At 46.1% G+C, this 6386-nt stretch overlaps 1 non-coding gene across 1 annotated transcript; it reads right to left on the reverse strand.

Moving 5' to 3' along the window:
- Positions 1–3805: 3805 nt before the first annotated feature.
- On the reverse strand, positions 3806–3877 carry trnad-guc (transfer RNA aspartic acid (anticodon GUC)). The gene has a single exon. It is a non-coding gene; the product is annotated as a tRNA-Asp (tRNA).
- Between the last annotated feature and the right edge of the window lie 2509 nt (positions 3878–6386).

A 6386-nucleotide genomic window follows, 5' to 3' on the forward strand; every position in this document is an offset into this window, starting at 1 on the left:
TGTAGCCACAGTATTTATATGGCTGGTCCAGTTAAGTTTCTGGTCAATGGAGACACCCAGGATGTTGATGGTGGGGGATTCGGCGATGGTAGTGCCGTTGAATGTCAAGGGGAGGTGGTCAGACTCTCTCTTGTTGGAGATTGTCATTGCCTGGCAATTGTCTGGCATGAATGTTACTTGCCACTTATGAGCCCAAGCCTGGATATTGTCCAGGTCTTGCTGCATGTGGGCACGGACTGCTTCTTATCTGTGGGGTTGCAAATCTAACTGAACACTGCGCAATCATCAGCAAACATCCCCATTTCTGACCTTATGATGGGGGAAAGTTCATTGATGAAACAGCTGAAGATGGTTGGGCCAAAGACACTGCCCTGAGGAACTCCTGCAGCAATGTCCTGGGGCTGAGATGATTGGCCTCCAACAACCACTACCATCTTCTTTTGTGCTCCGTCTGACTCCAGCCACTGGAGAGTTTTCCACTGGAGCGGCAGCTGAACGGATGGTCTCAATCTTTGTGACAAAATAGTCCAGGAGCTCCTCGCAATTTTTGTGGTGAGGGTGGAGGAGGCAGGGGGTGCAAGAAGTCGGTTTGTGGTCGAGAAGAGATACCGGGGGTATCTTTGGATTCCTGGATAATCCTGGAATAGTGAGCAGTTTTCTGTCTCTCTCTGTTTAGGGCTGGTGAATTAGCCCGGGTCTGTTCACAGCGCGATTCTGCGTTTTATTTCTTCCTCATTATTGTGGTTCTGACATCGAGGTGAGGATTTTAAAATCTGCTCGGAGATCAGTGAAATTAAATCGTCGAAAGTGAAAAAGTCCGAGTCAGTTTTTCACCGTATTTTCTTCATCCGATATTGCTGATAAATGAAAGTGAAGCTTCTAAAGGCAAACCTTCCCGTCGGGGAATTGACCCCAGTCTCCAGGGTGATAGACACTGATACTCACCATGATACTAACGAGGAACTGGTGCCGGACGAGGATGCACGTTCACCACAGATGCTTCACGTTTCAGTAAATCTGTTTGAGATATTCTTTTGATGACAGTTTGTTTAACTTTCCACGGACCACTGTTGAAAGAAGAATTACCGACCACTTTTCCGTCTCATGTTGGATCATGATGTGGGGAGCGCGGTACAGAGCGAGACAGAGAAAGACCGACTCAAGCAAACATAGAAAACATGAGGCACATACACAGACAGATAGACACAGACACGCAGACACATGGAGTGACTCAGAAATATGGAGAGACAGAACGTGGATAATTTGGCTGATTTTTGTTCTATTTCTGTCGTAGATTTCGTGAAATCTCACAGATCAATGAGCATAAAACTCGAGGTGTTCAATGCTGTGGAATTTTAATTCACTTCAGAATTATTAATTCCACAAGAAACTTGTTGAATTTTGAGACGCAGAGATGAACACGTTGATAAATGACGGGATCTGAAGTTTCTCAGATTCGAACCTGTGCGAGGGAAATGAATGAAATTTTAATCCATCACCTGAACCACGAGTCAGTTAAAATCACAATCGCTCTGCATCCAGTCCCCAAACAGTCTCTGTTCAATAATATTCTGAAAGCGACAATCAGCTGTTTATTTTTCTCTAGTCTTTTTGAACTATTATTTGATGACAGTTTGTTTAATTTTCCGCGATCCGCTGTTGAAAGACGGAGATACAGAGAGAGACAGGTCTCGGAACAGGCGCAGATGAGAAAGCAGACTCGGAAGATCTTCTCTTTGTTCGATTATGTCCAGAGTAAAATTATGTGGGGAGCGCGGGAGAGAGTGGGAGAGAAAGAAGGAGAAACAGATGCATTCAGGAAAACATGGAAAATGCGAGACACACACAGACACACGCATGCATCGACAGACAGATACATACACACACAGAAAGACACACCTACACAAAGAAACAGACACATACGCATACATATGAACATACAGTGACTTAGACATACGGAGAGACAGACCATAGGTAATTTGGACGATTTTTAAAATTCTTTCATGGGATGTGGGCATTGCTGGCAAGGCCAGCAGGTATTGCTCATCCCTAATTGCCCTTGAGAAGGTGGTGGTGAGCCTCCTTCTTCAACCGCTGCAGTCTGTGTGGTGAAGGTTCACCCACAGTGCTGGTAGATGGGGAGTTCCAGGATTTTGACGCAGCGACGATGAAGAAACGGCGATGTACTTCCAAGTCAGGATGGTGTGTGAATTGAAAGGGATGTGCAGGTGGTGTTGTTCCCGTGCACCTGCTGCCCTTTTCCATCTCGGTGGTCGAAGTCGCGGGTACTTTTGTGCTCGGTATGACTCCAGAAACTGGAGAGTTTTCCACTGGAGCGGAAGCTGAACAGATGGTCTCAATCTTAGTGACAGAATAGTCCATGAGCTCCTCGCAATTTTTGTGGTGAGGGTGGAGGAGGCAGGGGGGGGGGGGGCAAGAAGTCGTTTTGTCTCGAGAAGAGATCCCGGGGATATCTTTTCATTCCAGGATGATCCTGGAATAGTGAGCAGTTTTCTGTCTCTCTCTGTTTTGGGCTGGTGAATTAGCCCGGGTCTGTTCACAGGGCGATTCTGCATTTTATTTCTTCCTCATTATTGTGGTTCTGACATCGAGGTGAAGAGTGAGGCAGAGAACAGATTTTAAAATTGCTGGAATATCAGTGAAATTAAATCGTGGAAAGTGGAAAAGTCCGAGTCAGTTTTTCACTGTATTTTCCTCATCCGATGTTGCAGATAAATGAAAGTGAAGCTTCTAAAGGCAGACCTTCCCGTCGGGGAATTGACCCCAGTCTCCAGGGTGAGAGACACTGACACTCACCATGATACTAACGAGGAACTGGAGCCGGAAGGGGATGTACGTTCATCACAGATGCTTCAGGTTTCAGTGAATCTGTTTGAACTGTTCATTTGATGACAGTTTGTTTAACTTTCCACGGACCACTGTTGAAAGAAGAATTACCGACCACTTTTCCATCTCATGTTGGATCATGATGTGGGTAACGCGGGAGAGAGTGAGACAGAAAGAGACAGATCTTCTCAGGAAAATATAGAAAATATGAGGCACATACACAGACACACAGAAACAGACACACATACACATGGAGTGACTCAGAAATACTGAGAGACAGAATATGGATAATTTGGCTGATTTTAGTTCTATTTCTGTCGTAGATTTCGTGAAATCTTGCAGATCAATTAAAATGAGCATAAAACTTGAGGTGTTCAAAGCCGTGGAATTTTAATTCACTCTGTTTGTGTGTATATGTCTGTGTGTGAGTGTTTATGTAGCTAGGAATGTGTGTGTTTGTGTATGTGTGAATATGACTATGTCTGTCTCACTTGTTATACGGGTTTCTGAGTGTCTCTCTTTCTTTCTTTCTGTCACTTTTTCCCTGCTCACCACATCATTTTCCTCTGGACCTTGACTAATAAAGAGATAGAAAGTAAGTCTTCCTTCAAAAGTGGCACGCGGAAAGTTAAACAAATTGTCATCAAAGAAGTAGTTAAAATAGATTCACTGAAACGTGCATCCTTTTCATTGCTGCATGTGAGATCTTTCATGTCTGCGCCTGTTCCGAGACCTGTCTCTCTCTGTTTCGGGATGGTGACAGCGCGATTCTGCGTTTTATTTCTTGCCCATCATTGTGGTTCTCACATCGAGCTGAAGCGTGAGGCAGAGAGCAGATTTTTAAAATCGCTGTGAAATCAAATTGGAGAAGTGGGAAAGGCCGAGTCAGTTTTTCATTGTATTTTCAACATCCAATATTGCAGATAAATGAAAGTGAAGCTTCAAAAGCAGCAATAACCTCCTCGTCGGGGAATTGAACCCCGGCCTCCCGCGTGACAGGCAGGGATACTCACCACTATACTAACGAGGAAGTGGTGTAGGCTTTTAACGTACATTCACCACAGATGCTTCACATTTCAGTGAATCTGTTTCGATCAAGGGTTCGATCAAGATGAAATCTCCGTCCACGCAGTCACAGAGGATGTAATTTGTGACTTTGACAAGGGTCGTTTCAGTCCTGTGGCAGGAGTGGAAGCCTGATTGGAGGGATTCAAACATGGTGTTGTGGGAAAGATGGACACGGATTTAGGAGGCAAAAACACATTGAAGGACTTTGGAGAGGAAAGGGAGGTGGGAGATGGGGCGGTCTTTTGAAAGGACAGAGGGTCAAGGGTGGGTCTTTTGAGAAGGAGGGTGATGACGGCAGATTTGATGAGGAGGGGGCAGTACCTGAGGAGAGGGGACCGTTAACAATGTCAGCAAACATGGGGCCAGGAAAGGAGGTTGTGTATTCAGAAGTTTGGAGGGAATAGGGTCGAGGGAGCAGGAGGTGGGTCTCATGGTCAAGATGAGCTCAGAGAGGGCATGAGGGGAGATAGGAGAGAAACTTGGTGGGCTAGGGGAAGTGGGGGGGAACGGCAGAGGCAGCTGAATGGATGGTCTCAATCTTAGTGACAAAGAAGTCCATGAGCTCCGCGCACTTGTTGTTGGAGGTGAGGGTGGAGAGGGGATGGGAGAGGGGTTTAAGAAGATGGTTTGTAGTGAAGAGAATCCGGGGGTTATCTTTACATTCCAGGATGATCCTGGAATAGTGAGCAGTTTTGTCAGAGGAGACAGGACCCGATAGTGCTTTATGTGGTCCAGCCAGATCTGGCGATGAATGGCCAAAGAATAGACAGTTGGGAATTTGAAAGTGCCGTTGTAAGTGACTTGGGGGGAGAGTTTTTTCCAGGGATGAACACAGAAGGAAGTGGGTTAGTCCCACTCCCCGGCTCTTTCCCCACAGCCCTGTGAATTTTTTCCGGTCAAGTATTTATCCAATTCCCTTTCGAAAGTTACTATTGAACCTGCTTCCACCTCCCTTTCAGGCAGTGCATTCCCGATCATAAAAACTCGCTGCGTAAAAAAATCTCTCCTCATTCCTCCCGCCCGTGGCTTTTTTTCCCATTTATTTTTAATCTGTGTCCTCTGGTTATTAACCCTCCCATCACTGGAAACAGTTTCTCCTTATTTCGTCTGTCAAAACCTTTCATAATTGTGAACACCTACATTAAATCGCCCCTTAACCTTCTGGGTGTTGTCTCAGTGCCCTTCCTGTTGATTCCTCCTTCCATTCCCATGTGGTCTGGTGGTTAGGATTCCTGGTTTTCCTGCAGGTGGCGTGGGTTCAACTCCCGGTGTAGGAATAACAGCCTTTTAATCCCAGCCTCCCAATTTGCCTGCAGTCCGGGCTGTGGCTGCTGCTTCCTCCCTCGCTTCTGTGTCAGTCCCACAATCACACTGAGAAATGAGGCAGACCACAGCTCTTAAAGGGACAGTGCACCAAAAACACAGTCCCACAAGCTGAAGGGAAGCAAGCAACAATCTCCCGACAGGTCACTCAGCAGCTCATGGCCAAGTATTTGTCTACAATCCTTTTAATATTTACTGTAAAGCCCGAGTCTCAGTGAAACACACACAGAACATTCTGGAAACACTGGGAGCTGGAACCCACACCATTCTAAACGCCAGCCTGACTCCCTGGTGTTACTCTCACACCCGGCGAGTCATGAACCAGATTGTGCCACTCCCAGACTAACTGATGACCACAGCCTCAGCCCTGGATCCCAGTCTGCACCATAACCGCAGCCTGTTTTGCTAACAAGTCTATTATGTGACACTTTATCCTCCCGTAATCTCTCCCTGCATAGAAACTCCCCGACCCATAGAAAGTGGGGTGGGATTCCTGAGTTCATTCTGTGATGTGCATTGGCGGAGTGGGACTGCATGGATTGATCTTCCATAGAGACGGTAATCACTCGATGGGCCGAATGGCCTCCTTCCGTGCTGTAACCTTGCTATGATTCTATGATTCCATATGGGTGGAGAGGGTTACAAGGAAGTGATCGGAGATGGCCTTATCCATGATTGAGACGATGGGAGTAGAGAGGCCACGTGAGATGGCAAGGTCGAGGGGGTGGCCATGAATATGGGTCGGGGAGTTTCTATGCAGGGAGAGATTAAGGGAGGATAAAGTATCACATAATAGACTTGTCAGCAAAATTGAAGCCCATGGGATTAAAGGGACAATGGCAGCGTGGATACAAAATTGGCTAAGGAGCAGTAAACAGAGAGTAGTGGTGAACGGTTGTTTTTCAGACTGGAGGCAAGTATACAGTGGTGTCCCCCAGGGCTCGGTATTAGGACCACTGCTCGTTTTGATATATATTAATGACCGGGACTTGGGTGTACAGGGTATAATTTCAAAGTTTGCAGATGACAGGAAACTCAGAAATGTAATAAACAATGTTGAGGATAGTAACAGACTTCAGGAGGACATGGACAGACTGGTGAAATGGGTAGAAACATGGCAGATGAAATTTAATACAGAGAATTGTGAA

The sequence above is a fragment of the Heptranchias perlo genome, chromosome 35 (genome assembly GCF_035084215.1).
Source record: "Heptranchias perlo isolate sHepPer1 chromosome 35, sHepPer1.hap1, whole genome shotgun sequence".
Classification (NCBI taxonomy): Eukaryota; Metazoa; Chordata; class Chondrichthyes; order Hexanchiformes; family Hexanchidae; genus Heptranchias; species Heptranchias perlo.